The sequence below is a fragment of the Pinus tabuliformis genome, chromosome 9 (assembly GCF_031772625.1).
Source record: "Pinus tabuliformis cultivar Carrire ecotype Pingquan chromosome 9, CPIR1, whole genome shotgun sequence".
NCBI lineage: Eukaryota > Viridiplantae > Streptophyta > Pinopsida > Pinales > Pinaceae > Pinus > Pinus tabuliformis.
The window spans coordinates 838,927,873-838,946,079 of record NC_142307.1 but is presented as its reverse complement, the minus strand read 5'-3'; positions in this window follow the sequence as shown (position 1 = coordinate 838,946,079).

The window sequence follows — 18,207 nt, the reverse complement described above, 5'->3', positions numbered from 1 at the left end:
AACCTATTTTCGGATTCCCCCCCCCACTTGCGTTAAGGTCTTTCAGCGGAGGGGGGTGTGAAATGTCCTCCCCGTCGTAGATCTGGACGAGGAAGATCTTAACCATGCAAAAGCACCCGAACTTTTGCGAAAGCGACAAGATGTCTTGTCAATCCTCGATCATAGCTAAAAAATTCCAATTTTTACTTTATTACATTATTTAATCATGTTTAAATGCATGATAAACTAAATCAAGACTTAAATTTACATTTTTGAGGGTGCATTTACTCTTGCAGACCCATTTATAATTTTTAAACTACTAAGACCTATTATATCAGCTAATTTCAATGAAATTCGACTGATGTTTTAATTTATTCCCTAATATAAATACATAAATTTTAAAATCATTTGATCATGTAGTTTAATCGAAACTAATCATGTTACAACAAGAGGCACTAAATAGAACCCCAATATATAAGCAGGCACTACAAAGACTCAAAGTCAATTGGATTGGCTTGAGGCTCAGTCCACCATTGCTTTTGGGAACGTTGGAAGGAAGAAAAGAAGAAAAAGAAAGAAAGCAGTGGGAAGAGATAGAGAGGAAGGCAGGATTTTATTCACAGGAAGAAGAGACTACATCAGAAGCATGGGATGTCAAGGAAGCCACCACAGCAATGAAGGACATGGACATAGATTGAGTTTCTCAGAGGATGAGCAACAATTTCAGTAGGGGGTGATGATGAGGATCATCATTGGGTAAAATATATGGACCTTAATACACCTCCAAGTTTACTAAAATCAAATCTTCTCATAATTCCTTGCATGTTTTAATTATATTTTGCTTAATGAGATGAGTAAAAGTAAGATTTTATGTCTAGTGATCTATTGTGCATTGATTGCAGGTTTTTGGGAGCAAATTATGGCTAATTAAGGTGCATGAGCTCGAATGAGACAAGAAGGAGAGATTATAGGAGGTGGATCTTCCTCATTAAATCCTCACTCATTCGAAGATCCCTCAATCAAATCACACTAGCTCGGAGTTGCATGCAGCCAAGTCATGAGGATCATTGGCAGCCAAGCCAGTGATGGTTAAGAACCAGTTTATCTTGAGATGGGGAACCAAGCCTCCCTAGATTTAAGGAAGTCGTTGGAAACTTCAGTTGTATAAATAAGGAGGCCTAGAGCCTCATTAGGATTCTTATTTTTTAGGGAAGATAGCTAAACACTTTCGAGTTGAAGGATTGTGAAAAAACATCGTTATGTATTTTTTGATATGTTAGTGAAAATGAGCATTCCCTTGATCCAACACTGAGTTGACTTAAAGCGTTGAAGCTCTTGGGTTAGGGCCCAACCCTAGCATCAGAGGTTCCTCTTACTGTACTTGTATGCTTAGGTTATTTCATAGATTACTTGTTGAATTGATTTTGGCATTGTTACATTACAAGTATTGGTGAATTTGATTAGTTTGCTTCCATTTGTGCATAGCTTTAACAATAGCTTTAGAGAGATAAATAAATACCAAAAATGCTGATAATAGGTGGATCTTGCCTCATTCCTCCCTTCAGGGACCATGGTTTGAGGAAAAACCCTCATTCAGCCCAAAAAGACAGAATTTTGGTTTCTTATGAAATTTAGGGTTTTTCTGCTAACTAGGTCAGCATCTTTCAGTTTTCAAAGATAGGTTGCAGTTGTCATTTCTGATATCTTCAGCTTTGTATTAGATTTCATGGTGTTTTCACAATAGGCTGCAAGCATTTCCATGCATGAACTAGGCAAATAAATGATGAAATTCTGCTTTCCTATGTTGATGTAAACCTCTCTTGTTTTGACATGATTTATGGGTAAATTCCAATAATTATGTGTATATTGCAGGAGTTTCAATAGTGCAGGAAGACCTCATATCAGAAGCCTCAGCCTAACCTTACCATCCATGATTGCCAAAAGCCACTAAGTCCATAATCTGAGTTATCATTTCACAAGGACAACTTGCCATGCTTGTTGAGAAAATCCAACCATCATACAATTTTGGTTTGAGTTCTGAGGAAGTCCTAACCACTTCATTGCCATATTCATTCCCTCACTCACCGTCCCTAAGCCCCATAACAATGTCCAAATCACTCCTTATGCTTTTGGCCTATTCCTGTAGGAAAACAGGGGATCCTATAGGTGAATTAGGATGACCTGTAGTGGCATGTTTTGAGCTCGATTTGTGAGAAATGCATCATTAAAGATAGGAGAATACCCCTGCTTGCCTCTCAAGCCTTCTAACCCATCACAAGCATCTCTCTCCACACCTAACCCACCTATCATACAATCAAGAAGAATTAGCATTCACGTTTCACAAAAAAGACAAAAAGAAAAAGGTTGTTATGATTATTCATGTGCACTGCAGTTAAGTGTTTGATTAGAATAGATTGCATGCTTAGGTTAGTAGGATTTCACATGTGTTAGCTTATAATTCTTTTGAAACAAGGTATCTTTACAAATAGCTAGCTTAGTTGTGTGTTTTAAACATCTATTTCAGTCTTTCTTTACTGCAGTAGGTAGCATTTCAATTCTCTTAATTAGGGTAAAATTCTCCTTTCTCAATTGGTAATCAAACTTCTTCTAAATCAATAGAAAGTTGGTTTGAGAAACCCTAGTGGTCTATCGCCCAGCTCAGTAGTGAAAAAAGAGTGGACCCATTGCATCTACTTGTGTATACAGCATTGTCACCTCCAAGTTTTTACGAACCCTGGGTTGATGAAGTAAAGTTGGTAGCCCCAGGAGGTGCACCATTCTTGCTACAATATTGGTGCTCATCAATCTCTCTCCCTTTCCCTTCTCTCACTCCCTCTCTCCTCTACTTCTCTCTCTTCCCTCCTCTCCTCTCACTCAGTCTCTCTCCATCTCTCCCTTGTAACTTCCACTCTTTGTACACCTCTATCTCTTTGTGTCTTTGTTCTTCCCCCTCTCTCTCCCCCTCCAACTTCATCCCTCCCTCCCTCCCTCTCTCCTCCTCTCTCTCAAGTCCTCTCTATCTTCCTTCCTCTCTCTCCCTTTCTCTACCACCTCTCTCTCTCTCTCTCCACTACAACTCTATCAATAACTCCTTCCCTCTTTCCTTCTCTCTTCCCCTCTCTCTGCCCTCCATCTCTATGTCTCCTTCTCTCTCTTATCCTTCTCTCCCTCTCCCTCTCATCTTTGTCTCTATGTCTTCTATCTCTCTCTCTCTCTCTCTCTCTCTCTCTCTTGTTGAATTGTGTTGTCATCGATGTCAGCATCACCTATTGAACGCTCTTAATATTCATCATCAATTCGAAGCTCCATTAGTCAAAGCCCCTAGAAAATATTAGAAGCCCAAGACACCATGCATTTGTTAAATATTTTGATGACCACGATCAATTAATTATCCTTTGTTACCATCGCAAGTTGATGCTCCTCATTGTGTAGATTCCAATGGTATATTTCATGCCTCGAGACTCCTTACAGTTTGAAAGTTATAGCCTTCAGAAGGTCAATAACCCCAAAAGGATGACGATGTGTCAACATTATGTTGGCTAACAAAAGGAGAATTATTTTATAAAAATAAATAAAATCTAATTAATAAATCAAATGTCATCATGGTTCAAATATTTGAAGGAAAGTCGAATTCAAATGTTTATGGTCCAAAATGTGAGGGAAGCTTTGGCTCCAATGTTTAAAATTTGAAAATTCAAATTTATCTTCCCTTGCAGTCGGCTCCTAGAAGCCTCTTTCTCCATTCTAAAAGGGAGCTTGAATTCACTTCAAAGTAAAAGTAATTCAACACATCATCTATGATGTCTATCTCTGCATCCTGGGCTACTACTGCAAATTTGATAAGGAAGTGGAATTTATGGTTTAGGACTTTACATCTATGTTTTGTTATGGGTTTCGCTAAGGTACTTGTAGAAATTTTAAATAATATAACACTTGTTCACAGAGATTATCCTGATTATACATTATTGCGGAATGCATGCATAATACATAACCTCCTCTACGTTGAACATCAATTTTGCGGAATTAAAAACAATGAAACCTCAACCGCATGTGCACATTAACACAGTATGTAACCTGGGGAAAGCATACAACTGAAAACCCCACACTATCTGTATATTATAATGATTGAGAACATGTAACAATATATAGTACAATACTCCTCACAAGTACTCAGTACTGTTAGCGCTTGAACTTGGCCTCAGGCTGAAAAAGACAAAATCCAAGGCAACATCAAACCACTTAGCCTCGTAGCTAGCCCTACGGGGACAGGAGAGGGCTCTCTCCGGGTCTATCTCGGAAAAAGGTTTTCGAAGGGTTGAGATGACCAATAAAGAACACTGATTTTAGGCTAGTAAACTGATAGGGAAAGTTTGATTTTAAAATTTTAGGGTTTTGTTGGAAAACTGAGCACGGCAATTTTGGGTGCGGGGATGAGACACAGTTTTTGCAGAGGTCTTTTTGGGGCAAGGTAGGAGATTGTCTTGATGCCTTTGAAGGAAGTGAATGGATAGGTATGACTGGTGAGGAGCTAAGGAGAGCAAGAAACCATCAGGAGTTCTCCTTAAACAGATGAAAACATAGATATTAAGCAAACTTAAAGGCAGAGCATAGAAACCATGAATTCTACCTTAACACTTCATTGACTTAATTTACAGAAGAGAAGAGTAGGAAAATGATACACATAACAAACTTACAAATACATGAGAGAAACACACCATCAAGACAAATCACCACAGGAATCCCAAATAGTGCTGCAAAACCCTGGTCTTTCCTTTGCCAAAATTGCAGAGATACAAAGAGTAATACAGTCTAAGCTTATCCCTCAAGAGTCCAACCATGAAAATGACTAAGAAAATACATAATATAGGAAATCTAACACATTCCCTTGCCTCTAGAGGTCGAGCTCATCATCCTAGGAGTTGTTTCAACCAATTCTAAACTGAGCACTACAATCTAGGCAATCAAAACAACTTGCCTCTATAAGCTAGGAAACCAATTCATTCATTAATTTTTTGCCATTTTATGAATGAATCTTCTAGAATAGGTAAAAAAGTGTCATGTCAACATAAAATTACATCAATTACATCAAGGAGGATGAAAAATCCCACCAAAAAGTCAAAACTGGTCAAATGTTGCATTTCCTGAGCTGAAGGTGCAAAACTGGCAAATTTTCCCAACGCGTAGCGCGCCTTTCAGCCCACTTTTGGGGCACTTCCCGGCATCCAAATGAGGCAAAAGTGGGCTTGTTGGAAAGTTCTGGATGTCTACTCTCCAGCCCAAGTGTAATTTCTCAATTTGGTGTCCATTTTCCTCTCCAAAATTGCAATCTCCCAAGACTGCTTCCTGTGTGTCCAAAAAGTGGCAGAAGGTCATTTTTTGCTTGTTTTTTGACCTTTTGGGGGCTCAAATCTCCATGAAATGTCTTGGAAGTGGCTGAGCAAGTGTATTTTGTCATGAAAAATCCAAAAATGCTGAGTTTTCATGAAATGGACCTCCCCAACTTAAGGGTAGCGCGCGGCGCGCTACGCGTTGAGGGCAAAAACCTGTTTTTGGCACAAAAAATTCAAAATTGACCAAAATTGCTCCAAATTTCCTGAATTTTGAGCTGGAGGTGTATCATTGAGCACCATGCTCCTTCAAGGTGGCTTCAGCCAAAATCTGAAGTGGATCGGGCCTTTTCCTCCGTTTTAGTGCCTTGGCCAATCGTGCTTTAAGTACCTTCATTTTTGCTTTGCACACATGCATGCGGGCCCAATAATGATTCTTCATGTGGCGGAGCATGTCTTTGTCCCTATTTGCCTTGGCTATCAACCTTTCTAAATGAGCGTTCACCCGAATGAGCATAGACCCTTGCTCAATAGGTGTCAAATCACCGGGTCTCTTGCAAGCCAAATTCCGGTCTTCTCGGATCCTCCGCAACTCATCAAGAGTGTGTTCATCCTCTAATTGCTTGTTGCGCTGCTCTAAGTATGTGATTGTCCAATTTTCCATTTCCAAATTCTACTGCAACAAGTCATTTTCAGCCCTTAGTTGCTGAATGATCTCCTTTGGCTCTAAGCTAGGAGAGTTGATATCAAGGTCAACAATATCTATGTCTGGATCTCCTGATGGCCCCTCATCAATCTTGGGCTGCTTGCCTCTCTCTTGTACCTGTGCTGCTGTCGAAAGCGAGGCCCCTTCCACCTGATGTGGAGATAACACTCGCTGTGCTGATGAAGAAGGCGAGACCCCTTCCACCTGGTGTGGAGATAATACTCGCCGTGCAGATGCAAATAAGGCCCTATGGCCTCTCTGATATGTAACACATGCTGGAGGAGTGCTGACATGCTCTGGCTCAGGAATGTCAAACTACTGTGAAGGCCCTCCCTCATCATGGACAATCTCGGGAGGTGGTTGTGGCACCATGAAGAAGTCGCGAGAAATGAAATCCTCCCAAGCAATACCCTGCTGTGCCAACTGATGCATCACTATGATCTCGATCAGTGCATAATGATATATACTTTTGAGTTGTTGTGTGGGGTTCTTCCTTTGCACTACGGGCACCATCTTCTCTATATTTCAGCACATGAAAAATGGAATGTTCATCATTCGTACCCGGGTGAAATGCATCAACAAACGGATACGGTACGAATATAAACGTGAAAATCTGCCCTCACAAGTGAAATAGCGCATAATGAGCCTCATCAAGGGTGCATACTCATCCCTTAGGAATCTGAAAGGAAAAACAGCAGTTAGGTGTCTCATGCATCCGGGTTTGATGTATGGTTGATAATGAAATTTGTCTAGCAGCTTGTGCTTGGTCCACTCTTCCCCAACATTTGGTATCCCGGTGGCTTGAGCAACAATTTCAGGTGATAGGGTGAAATCCACTCCTGCAAGGTTCACATGGCCATTGTGCAAATGTAGGACAAACAAGCGGACCAGTTCTCTATGGTGTTGAATTTGTGAGATCCTCTCACAATATCCAAAGCAAGATTGATACTGAAAACATGACATTGCAAATGGACAGGTTTGCAATTGAGCCAAAGAAGTGGGCTCTTCCCTGACATGCCAACCACCCTTACCACCTTTGTGATGCCTCCTTGGCACTTCTACCTCTGGTGTTGAATCACTGTCATAACTCTGCTCATAATCTGATTCGGTTTCTGACATGGTTTTGAAGGCAAGGTGGCTGAAATGTTTCACCCAATTAACTGTTGTTTGACTTTTCAAATGTTGTTACCAAGGGGACATAAATACAAGGGAATTGTTAGGGATAGGGGAACATGAGGGAATTAGGGACAATAAACATAAAGAAGGAATTTAGGGAAGGCAAGCATGGGAAATCACAAAATTATGGGATTTTAAAGTGAAGTAGGGTTTGGGAATTTAAGTATGTTTTAGGAATTTTAGAGAGGAGAATTACGAAATTTCATGGGAAAATTTGAAGGAGAAAGGTGATGAAAATGAGGGAAAAAGGGATTACAAATGGACAACCTTGGACAGCAAGAGAAATTTGAAACCCTAGTACCATTGAGACTTTAAATTTTCCACAACAATGTAGGGTTTTGATTTATCATTTTCATAGCATTTGAACATATTAATTTTCTCTTTCATCTTGCAAAACCAAATCTAACCATGAAGGAAAGGCCTACCTGCAATGTGTTTGAGAGAAAAATCGATTTGATGGCTTGCTGGCAGTTTGTTGAGCAGAAAACCCAACGCGTAGCGCGCCTTGCCCAACGCGTAGTGCCCCTCTGATGCGTAGCGCACGTGTAAAATAACATTGAGAAAAGCTCCCTGATGCGTAGCGCGCCCCTGACGCGTAGCGCACCCTTCCTGACGCGTAGCACGCCTCTGAAACTACCCACTTTGCTCAAGAACTCCTAAAATCGCATTTACAAGGATTCACTTAGCTTGTGAGAGGCAAATGAGTTGCTAATGAAGAGTGGTGTGCTTTTATAGACTTCCTTTAGATTTTTACTTGCCCAAAACCCACTTTATAATGTTTTGAATGTTGACACTTTTTGAATTAATTGGCTCTGACTTTTGGTTTCTTCTCTTTGAAAAATTGGTTGAAATGATGATTTCTTCTGAAAATTTTTGCAGGGATAGCTTCCAAAGTGCTTTGGCAAAGGAGACCAAGGCTGCACTTTGACATTTGGAGAGTTTGAAATTTGGAGAATTTTTACAAAAAATGAGAAAATGACCTTTGTTTTTCAAAAACAGAGTTTTGAAAACCAGGTGAAAATTTAGCTGTACAATAGTGAGAATTGTTAAAAATGATGTTTATGAAGGACATCCCTCTGGCCTGCTGGTCCTTTATGACCTCTCAAGACAAAAATGGACTCAACCCTAGACCTAAGACCTCGAAACTTAAAGCAAGATGAATGACCCTTTGAAGATTTTATTTACTTAAACAAACCTGAACCAGCAGTGCCACATAGGAGGGGAATAAAAGACACAAAATCCCTCCACCGGGATTATGGCATGCCTAACGGAATGCAACATGATCACACTGATGGGACACCTAATCATGAAATGCAAAGAGCTTTGATCTCTGGTGGAGGGCTACTAGACCGACTCTAACAAGTATTATCTCCACCTGTTACACACAAACTAGCTCAGATCTGATGCCTCAAATCTCCTCCACTGTTTTCCTGCCTCCACTGCGCAATCCTGCAAGAGAATAATGATAAATGGCTGAAGCAAACTCGTATTTCCTTGGCTGAACCACGCAATCCCAATTGGCATTACTCAATCCCATTGATTGTGCAAGATCTCATGCACAACTATAGTCACAACTGATAACAATCTCAACCTCTAACACCTGTCTCCACTAAACTATCCATGCACTGAGTTAACTGATGTATTCTTTAGTTTCTTTATGAGTTAATAATTAGTGAATTAATTAATAATTAATTCAAATCACTCATCACTAGTGTATTTGTTAGTTAGACTAAATACAACTAGTTCAACTAAGTCAAACTGAACACAACTCCATCAACTCCTCAATCAACTCCACCAAAACTCAACCACTTGAGTTCTAACTGAAGTCCACCATGTAATAGCTCAACTGACCCACAAGAAAAGTGTATTTCCTTCTGACAGCTGCATGTGCCACATCTGTAGCTCAAACTGAAGTGCTCCAAGAGGATAAGATAATGTCTATAGTCCAAATATTATTATGAGACAATAATATTCAACTGTTCTATTTCTAGCCTGGAAGTCTAAAAATAGAAACCGCCCATATGTCTAAAAATAGAAGTCCATCTATTTTTACCAACATGACCAATCATCCACAAATAGCATCTTGCAACTCATAGACCATGATCCATATGTCTAAAAATAGACATAGTCTAAAAATAGACTTTGCGCCAAAAATAGCCTGCGGGACCACTTAGTGAAGGCGACTCCTTTCCACTAAGATCCATCATCTTGTTGCATTTTCAACACTCCCTCTCAACAAGATATGGATTATCTGAAACCCCTATCCTGCAACTCTGGAATGTTCTGCATGCAACACATCTGCCCGGTCCACTTGCTCCAACAACACTTGGAACAAAAACACTCACAACTGACCACTCTGTTGGGCTAGGAACATACTCTGATGCTGAAGCTCTACCTGCCGCTGACAAGTGCTTCCTCTCTGACATCTTCACTGCTGCAACATCTCCATGCATCTCACACCATTGCACACCTCTCTATGCCACCTAGCACTATGCAAAACACTTGTGCCTCTCGCATTGCTGCAGCCTGCTAGCTATGCACTGTCCTGGGATTCCCTACATTGTCGCTCTCTCTGCCGCTCCATCCACATTTGTCTCTACCCAATCAGTCAGTTCCTACTACTCCACATCGGGGCTCCCTTAGCAAGGTCTCATCCAAGAGGTTGGGTACCTCAAGGATCATGCCCCTCCTCCTTGGGACGATCAATCCACATCACCCCACCTCCTACTTGGAGGTATGGCTGCATGCGATCCCTCAGCCCACTTGGCTCGAAGTTTCCCCCTACTGGAGGTCTCTGCATGAGTAGATGTCTCTACTCAATCTCCTCTCAGCTTCCCTTGTTGTGGCTGCTCCACAACCTCCTGAAGCTGCTACACCAATCGTGGATCCTCCACAATCGTCTGAGACTTCTTCTGGCTCTGCATGTTGAGAGGTAATATATGCTCCCTCTCAACCACCAAGTCTCCATCAGTTGCCTCGCTTCTCAAGGCTTTGCATGCATCTTGAACCTCAAAAGCATACAGGTTCTTGACCCGTGAACCAATCTGCTTCACCTGTCTAGTGATGATGTGTCTAAGGAAAACCTTTCCCTTACTGAAGACTACACCATAGCCTCTGTCTTCCAGCATCGCGATCGACACCAATTTTCTCTTCAGTCCTAGTACATAATTGACATCAGTCAAGGTAAGGTGAGCTCCATGCTCCCTCTGAAAAATAACCATACCTACACCTGAGACACTATACTTCTCATCATTACCCATCGCTATGAGTATTTGGAGATCTTTCTCCTCCAAAGTACTGAGCAAACTTTTGCCACCGGTCATGTGCAAAGAAACTCCACTGTCAAGAAACCAACCACTTGCCACCATGGATGAAACCATGCATGCAAAGAGTGTGAAATCCAACTCAAACTATGAAGCAAGTGCCTCACCTTCAGATCCTTCCCCGGATCCCTTCTTGGATTTCCTCCATGGACAATTTACAGCATAATGGCCCACCTCATGACAATGAAAGCATCTCACCTTCGACTTGTCAACCTTCTTCCCATCATTGGAGGAACTGGATTCAGAAAGAGAACCCTTCTCCTTCCCCTTCTTCGCTTTGGTAGCCAAAGCACAATCTTCTTCATTAGATGCCTTTGATAAAGATCCATCCCTGGTATTCCGCCTGATCTCCTCTTGCACAAGATCCGACCAAAGTCTCTCCCATCCTGGCAATTTCTCCCGACCATTGACAGATTCCTGATAGGAATGCCAACTCTTCGGAAGACCAAGGAGAGCCAAGCTCACCAAGTCCTCATCATCGACAGTCACCCCCACACTTCCCATCTCATCCTGGCATTGGGTGAACTTCGTGAGATACCTGGGCATACTGTCTCCATTCTCACACTTATTCTGAGTTTATCCTTGAGCGCCAACTTCCTCTGGTCGCTCTTGCTTTGGAATAAATCTATCAACGCTTTCCACATCAAGTATGGAGAAGCCTTTCTATGCAGGCTGGATACAATGTGATCCTTCATGCCCTCCAATAGAATCCTTCGAAATTTTGTTGTCTTCTTTTGCCAAGCCACAACTTCAACAGCATCAGTAGGCTTTGGGACCTCAGCCTCTATGAACTCCTTCAGCCCATTGTCATCTAACATCGCCTCCATCCTGTCTTTCCATGCAATATAATTCGAGCTGCCTTCAAGAGCATACTCCAATCGCAATCCGTTGAAAGACATTTCAACTTTGACACCAAGAAAACACTGCTGCAAATTCGAATTCACCAGCTCAAAACTCAACCGCTTCTGATCTAAAATTCGTGAGAACAAAGTATTTCTCGTACAGAGATTGACTGTATGGGCTTTTCCCAGATATCTCACCTTCCAAAGGAAGGATGAATCCAGAGGCTACCTGGCACGATTACAGACTCTGCCTGAAGAAATAAAATGTAAACACTTTCTGAATAACAGATCTGATGATCAACTCTGCTCCGATACCATGTAGAAATTTTGAATAATATAACACTTATTCACAGAGATTATCCTGATTATACACTATTGCGGAATTCATGCATAATACATAACCTCCTTTACGTTGATCATCAATTTTGTGGAATTAAAAACAATGAAACATCAACCGCATGCGCACATTAACACAGTATGTAACCTAGGGAAAGCATACAGCTGAAAACCCCACACTATCTGTATATTATAATGATTGAGAACATGTAACAATACATAGTACAATACTCCTCACAAGTACTCAGTACTATCTCCACCTGTTACACACAAACTAGCTCAGATATGATGCCTCAAATCTCCTCCACTGTTTGCCTGCCTCCACTGCGCAATCCTGCAAGAGAATAATGATGAATGGCTGAAGAAAACTCGTATTTCCTTGGCTGAACCACGCAATCCTCATTGGCATTACTCAATCCCATTGATTGTGCAAGATCTCATGCACAACTATAGTCACAACTGATAGCAATCTCAACCTCTAACACCTGTCTCCACTGAACTGTCCATGCACTAAGTTAACTGATGTATTCTTTAGTTTCTTTATGAGTTAATAATTAGTGAATTAATTAATAATTAATTCACATCACTCATCACTAGTGTATTTGTTAGTTAGACTAAATACAACTAGTTCAACTAAGTCAAACTGAACACAACTCCATCAACTCCTCAATCAACTCCACCAAAACTCAACCACTTGAGTTCTAACTGAAGTCCACCATGCAATAACTCAACTAACCCACAAGAAAAGCGTATTTCCTTCTGATAGCTACATGTGCCACATCTGTAGCTCAAACTGAAGTGCTCCAAGAGGATAAGATAATGTTTATAGTTCAAATATTATTATGAGACAATAATATTCAACTGTTCTATTTTTAGCCTGGCAGTCTAAAATAGAAACTGCCCATATGTCTAAAAATAAAAGTCCATCTATTTTTACCAACATGACCAATCATCCACAAATAGCATCCTGCAACTCATAGACCATGATCCATATGTCTAAAAATAGACTTTGCACCAAAAATAGCCTGCGGGACCACTTAGTGTAAGCGACTCCTTTCCACTAAGATCCATCATCTTGTTGCATTTTCAATAGTACTGTGACAAATATGTGCTATTACATTGGGTTCTGAACATGTATTTTAGGTGGAACATCCCTTAATGCATCAAGACTCTTGTAAAGTAGCCTCAACTCTCAGTTAGGCATGGATTTTTGTGCATAATTTGAATAGCTTGGACCATGTATGATGCATCTCCATATTTGACCGAAGTAGAATTTTTTACCTCCTTTGAATACTAAACCTTCTAAAGCAACTCGAATTTGGAACATTGTGATCTAAGGCTACATTTGGAATTTTGAAGCAGGTATATCTCTTGACAATTGGCTTCATCCACAATGGGTCACAACAAGGCTACACGCATAATTTGATATTGAAACTTTTCAAGGATACACAAGTTTGAAGTGTGGGCTTATGGTGTAGATCAATTATTCAATTGAAATCACATTAAGGTACATCTTAGTAAGGTGTTGATACGTTGATGTGATGATTGGATCTTGGATCTTTGCCCAGATTGAACACACATATTCTGTAGAGATCCAAGTCACAAGCGGACAAGCCAAAATATGCTTTGATGAAAAGATACAATACCTGTGAAATAGCGTATGCCCTAATTTATGTGTGTTAAACTAAGCTTAAAGAGCTGCGTATTGAAACGATGAACAAGTGATAGTTAATCACGATGGACAGAATTACAGTGAAGCACAACTGGTGGGAACAACATTGAAGCATATCACAGAAGTTTTCACATTCGGTCTTATGAAAATCAAGGTAAAGATTCTATCATTTCACAGTATCTTTTTCAAATCTCAAAGGCAGTGTTATGGAAGGATTGTAATTACTGCAGAAGACAAGTATAAGGTACATCAATTTGAATATTGAAGTATGGTGCATTATTAAGTGACCTTAAGAGGTGAACAGGAGTATATTACAATGAACACTTGTGACATGATTAAATCAGTAATGGAGTATGTCTTTTGATTTTGTCAAAGTTTCACCTACAATAGTGTTCAAGAAATCTTGTAGTAGTGATTGTTTCTACAGCTGAACTTGAGTTGTTGTGACTGAATTATGAATATATCTCTGTACACCTAATATATAAATGCAGAAGTCAATTAGGAGAACAGAGCAGCTATTGAATTAGAGATTTGAGCATGGTTGTATAATAGAGTATTGGAGTCAGGTAAGTGATGATGAGAAGTTGGGAAAAGATTTGAAATATATGTTGACACAAAATACGGTGATTAGTGTTGTTGCCAAGATGACAGAGAGACAAGTTGAGATAGCTTGAGGCTAGCATATTAACATGTGCATGTGGGGTAGAGTCCGCAGTGATGTGACTTCTTCAACAGTAATATTTACAAGCAGTTATGTGGCGATTGGATCAAGCAGAGTAAAATATATGATGATGTATGCAGGCGATGCTAAAAGAACATGGTACTTGGCTAATATGAGCATTGAGAGAAACTAGGGTTTGACAATGGATTTGTTATGCGGTAATCTTATGATTATTTATGAACCTAGATCTGTCATTTATGGTTATATGATGATTAATCAGTACTAAGTTTTGATATGATACTGATGCATATTTTATGTTGAATATATATGTATGATTATTTATGAACCTAGATCTGTCATTTATGGTTATATGATGATTAATCAGTATTAAGTTTTGATATGATACTGATGCATATTTTATGTTGAATATATATTCATTGCAAATAAGTTTGGTACTTGTGCTAGGATTGGTACAGAAGCTAAATTCGATTGATGCTAGGCTTAGCAGAGGTAGAATGTCTTCTGATAGTTTATATTGACAACTAGGGTTTGATCATTTTAATTGTAGAAGAATTGTAGAAGTTATTGTCGATGTTGCTAACGACTTTGTGCCAATATTGAAATATTGACAAAGTCAACAGATTGCATTTGACATCATTTATTTTGGATTTCAGTGATCTGTGGTTTGTGCTTTTCGAATTTTTGATCGGAGAATCCACAGTAGTCGAGTTTTTACACCAACGTTTCAAATCCCAAATGGGATCCATCATCAGGGTAAAGAGAAAGATGATAAAAAGAAGAGCCAGATGGAGGGAATAAATATTAATGAGGGATGAGAATTAAAAGCAAAGCACAGGTCGGCCAGAAAGAATTATCATAAAACCTAAAATTAATTTTAATTATTATAAATTATTATTATTTACTTAATATTTTTATTATGATATTGATTACTTTATATTTTTGACCAAATTCTTTAAACTAAAATCTAAATTAATCATTTAAACTAATATGAATGTTAATATTTATATATCAAAAAGGTTAAAAACTAATAAATATATTAATATTAATATCATAAACCTAATAAATAATTACTAATTAACATTAATAATTATATAGCTTAATGACAATATAACTTAATAATGATGATTACTATATAACTTAATAATAATATAACCTAAAGCCAATATAACTTAATATATATTAGAGTTAATATTAATAAAGCCTAGAACCTATATTAATAATTAAAAACTAATATATATATTAATATCATAAATAATATTTGTATAACCTAAAAACTATGTAAATTAAATACATACAAACTAAAAAATAGATTAATATTAATATAATATCTATGACTACACAACTAATGACTATATAATTTAATGACTATATAATTTAATGACTATAAGGGACAAATAACTTAATATTAATGTATATGGTTGAATAACATAATATTAATATATATGACTAAATGACTATATAACTTAATATTTTATAAGACTTGATCATTGTAAAACATAATATTTATAAAACTTAAAATCTATATAACATAATATATGTAATAGTAATAGAATCAATAAAAACCACATATCTATATTAATATCTAAATAAGTTAATATTAATATAACCTAAAATCTAAAATAAAACAATAGTGAAAACTATACTATATTGGAACAAACATTAGGTTCAAATTATATTAAAATCCAACCTAGAATTAATAATTAGAGTATTTAATAGAATATAAATAACCTAAGGAAAGAATTAATATTAAAATCAAAACCATGCTAATATATATAATACTCTTATAGGTAGATATTTATTGTGATGTTGAATGGTGTTGTTTATTGTTTATGTGATGTTGATTTATGTTGATCTAATATTAATACTAATTGAAGGGAAATATTGATTCAGGCCCCTCTCAATATTTCCAACACTTCTCTCTTCCCCTTTCTCTTTGCCCCTCTCTCTCCATCCATGTGACCTAGAATTATCACTATGTGTAATCAATGATATATATAAGGTCTAAAATATTTCACATTTTAATTTTTTATTATGAAATGAGCTATGGTTTTTGAGCATGTGGTATTGATCAGCCATGGTATTAGCCCAAGGTATTGTAATAAAAACTATCTACAAGCTCATAATATCCATGGTAAAGTGGGGGTGAGTATTCATGTTAAGAATCTTGCTATATTTTATGTATTAAGTTTTTATGTGCTTGTTAACTAAATTTAAATATAGTTATGAAATCATTATTAGTCCCTACCAAGGCAAGACTCCGATAATCTATTTGTCTTATCACTATTAATTTAGAATTTACCAATGCAAATTATAATGTTTAACTTCGAAAAAAATATTTTTCAATATTATTTATAAAAAAAAATAATTTTCAAACATTTAATTGGACCATAACTTGAAGTCTTTGCATAATATAATTCCATGTGGATAACTTCCTTACATATTTTATGCCATAATTTATGGATATGGTTGCAATATCCACGCATTATTTTTAAGATATTTTTGCATATACTTACCAAGAGTTATTTCCTCCATTATTTATGTTTCCACTGTAATTATGTAGGAGTAAAATTGTAAATGTGTAGACTTACTAGTGGTTACTACCCACCAAAATTTAGGCAAGTTAGTTCATGCCAAAGTAGGAGCAAAATTGTAAATGTGTAGACTTACTAGTGGTTACTACCCACCAAAATTTAGGCAAGTTAGTTCACGCCAATGCAAGACTATAGGATAATTTGTCAATACACCAAAGGATAATTTGTCAATACACCACTATTAATTTAGCATTGACCAATATAAGTTTTAAATATTTATCCAAATTTTCCCAGAGCATAATTTCTAACTTGAGTTGGAGCAACTAATTGAATTTTACTTTTATTACTTACTTTTTATTATGAATTGAGCCAAGATGTAAATATTTATACTCATTTACTAACACTACAACATCTCCCCCGTAGTGGGACCTATATTATTTTTAACCTTTTATTATTTTTTAACTTAGCAGACATATAAATGTTTATGTTAAATGTTAACATTTAGGCCTACACATTTCCTCCTATATTGGGTTGTAGAGTGTCTCTGGGCACAATGATGTTTTCTGGGGTCAAAGCTCTCTCACTCAAACCTAGAACATTGTTACACTCTTCTAAATTTAGATACATTTCCAATGGTGCAAGAATCATGTCATTTAGAGTTCATGTGTAAACGTTATATCTCTCAGAAGTTCGCATATCATGCTTGACGACCATGGTATGAGTGGATGCCACGTCAGCCCCATTTAATCATACATAAGGGGCTATATGCAATATGAATACAAATTTAGAAGGGCCAGATTTGTAACTCAATTTGAAATTTGAAAGATTCAAAAGTGACCCCTAGTTGGCAAGAGAAGGGGTTCCATTCTATTAAATTATATATTTCCATCGTATGGTAGAGAAACTAAGAGTGGTAATGAGAGAGAATAAAATAGGGAGTTAGTTTTTTGTAGCAACATAACATTCTACAAGTCTCAGGTACCTCCATAGAGAGTTGCTTCTTCTTTGTACATGCATTTTACTATTGTAAAGAGAAGAGAGAACAAAGTGACCTCACCTTCCAGTGGGGTTTCTCCCATAAGGGTTTCCCAAAATGAATATTTGTCTTTATCTTTGATGGTCTGTGATTATATTTATCATTCTCTATTTTATGCATTTTATCTATTTCAAGCATAAACAAAAAATCAATGATTAAAAAATATGGAATCTAGAGGAATTTAGCATTCACAATATAGATTTTAGTTTATTTCATTAGATATGTTATGGTAAAATATCTTATGGAATATCCACAGTTGTTTACAAATCATATTAGCATCAAAGCAATATTCTTTTGGGAATCTAGTGAGAAGTTGTAGGGGATCGTAGAAGCAGTTTAAGTTGAGGTTGTAGAACCCTAGCCATGATCAACAAGTATGATCAAAATAACCCTAATATGGCAAAAGAGAGATTTGCAAAGGTTGGAAGTGTAGGCCACCAACACTAGCCACAATATGAACCTATTTATGGTGTCTCTAAAAAAAATATTAAATTGGAAAAGATGGATGTTCCAACTCAGATGTCAAATCAGACAAATTGGGTGATCATGAAGACATAGAAAAGGATTCAAGGAATGAACCCAAGAAATAGCAACAGA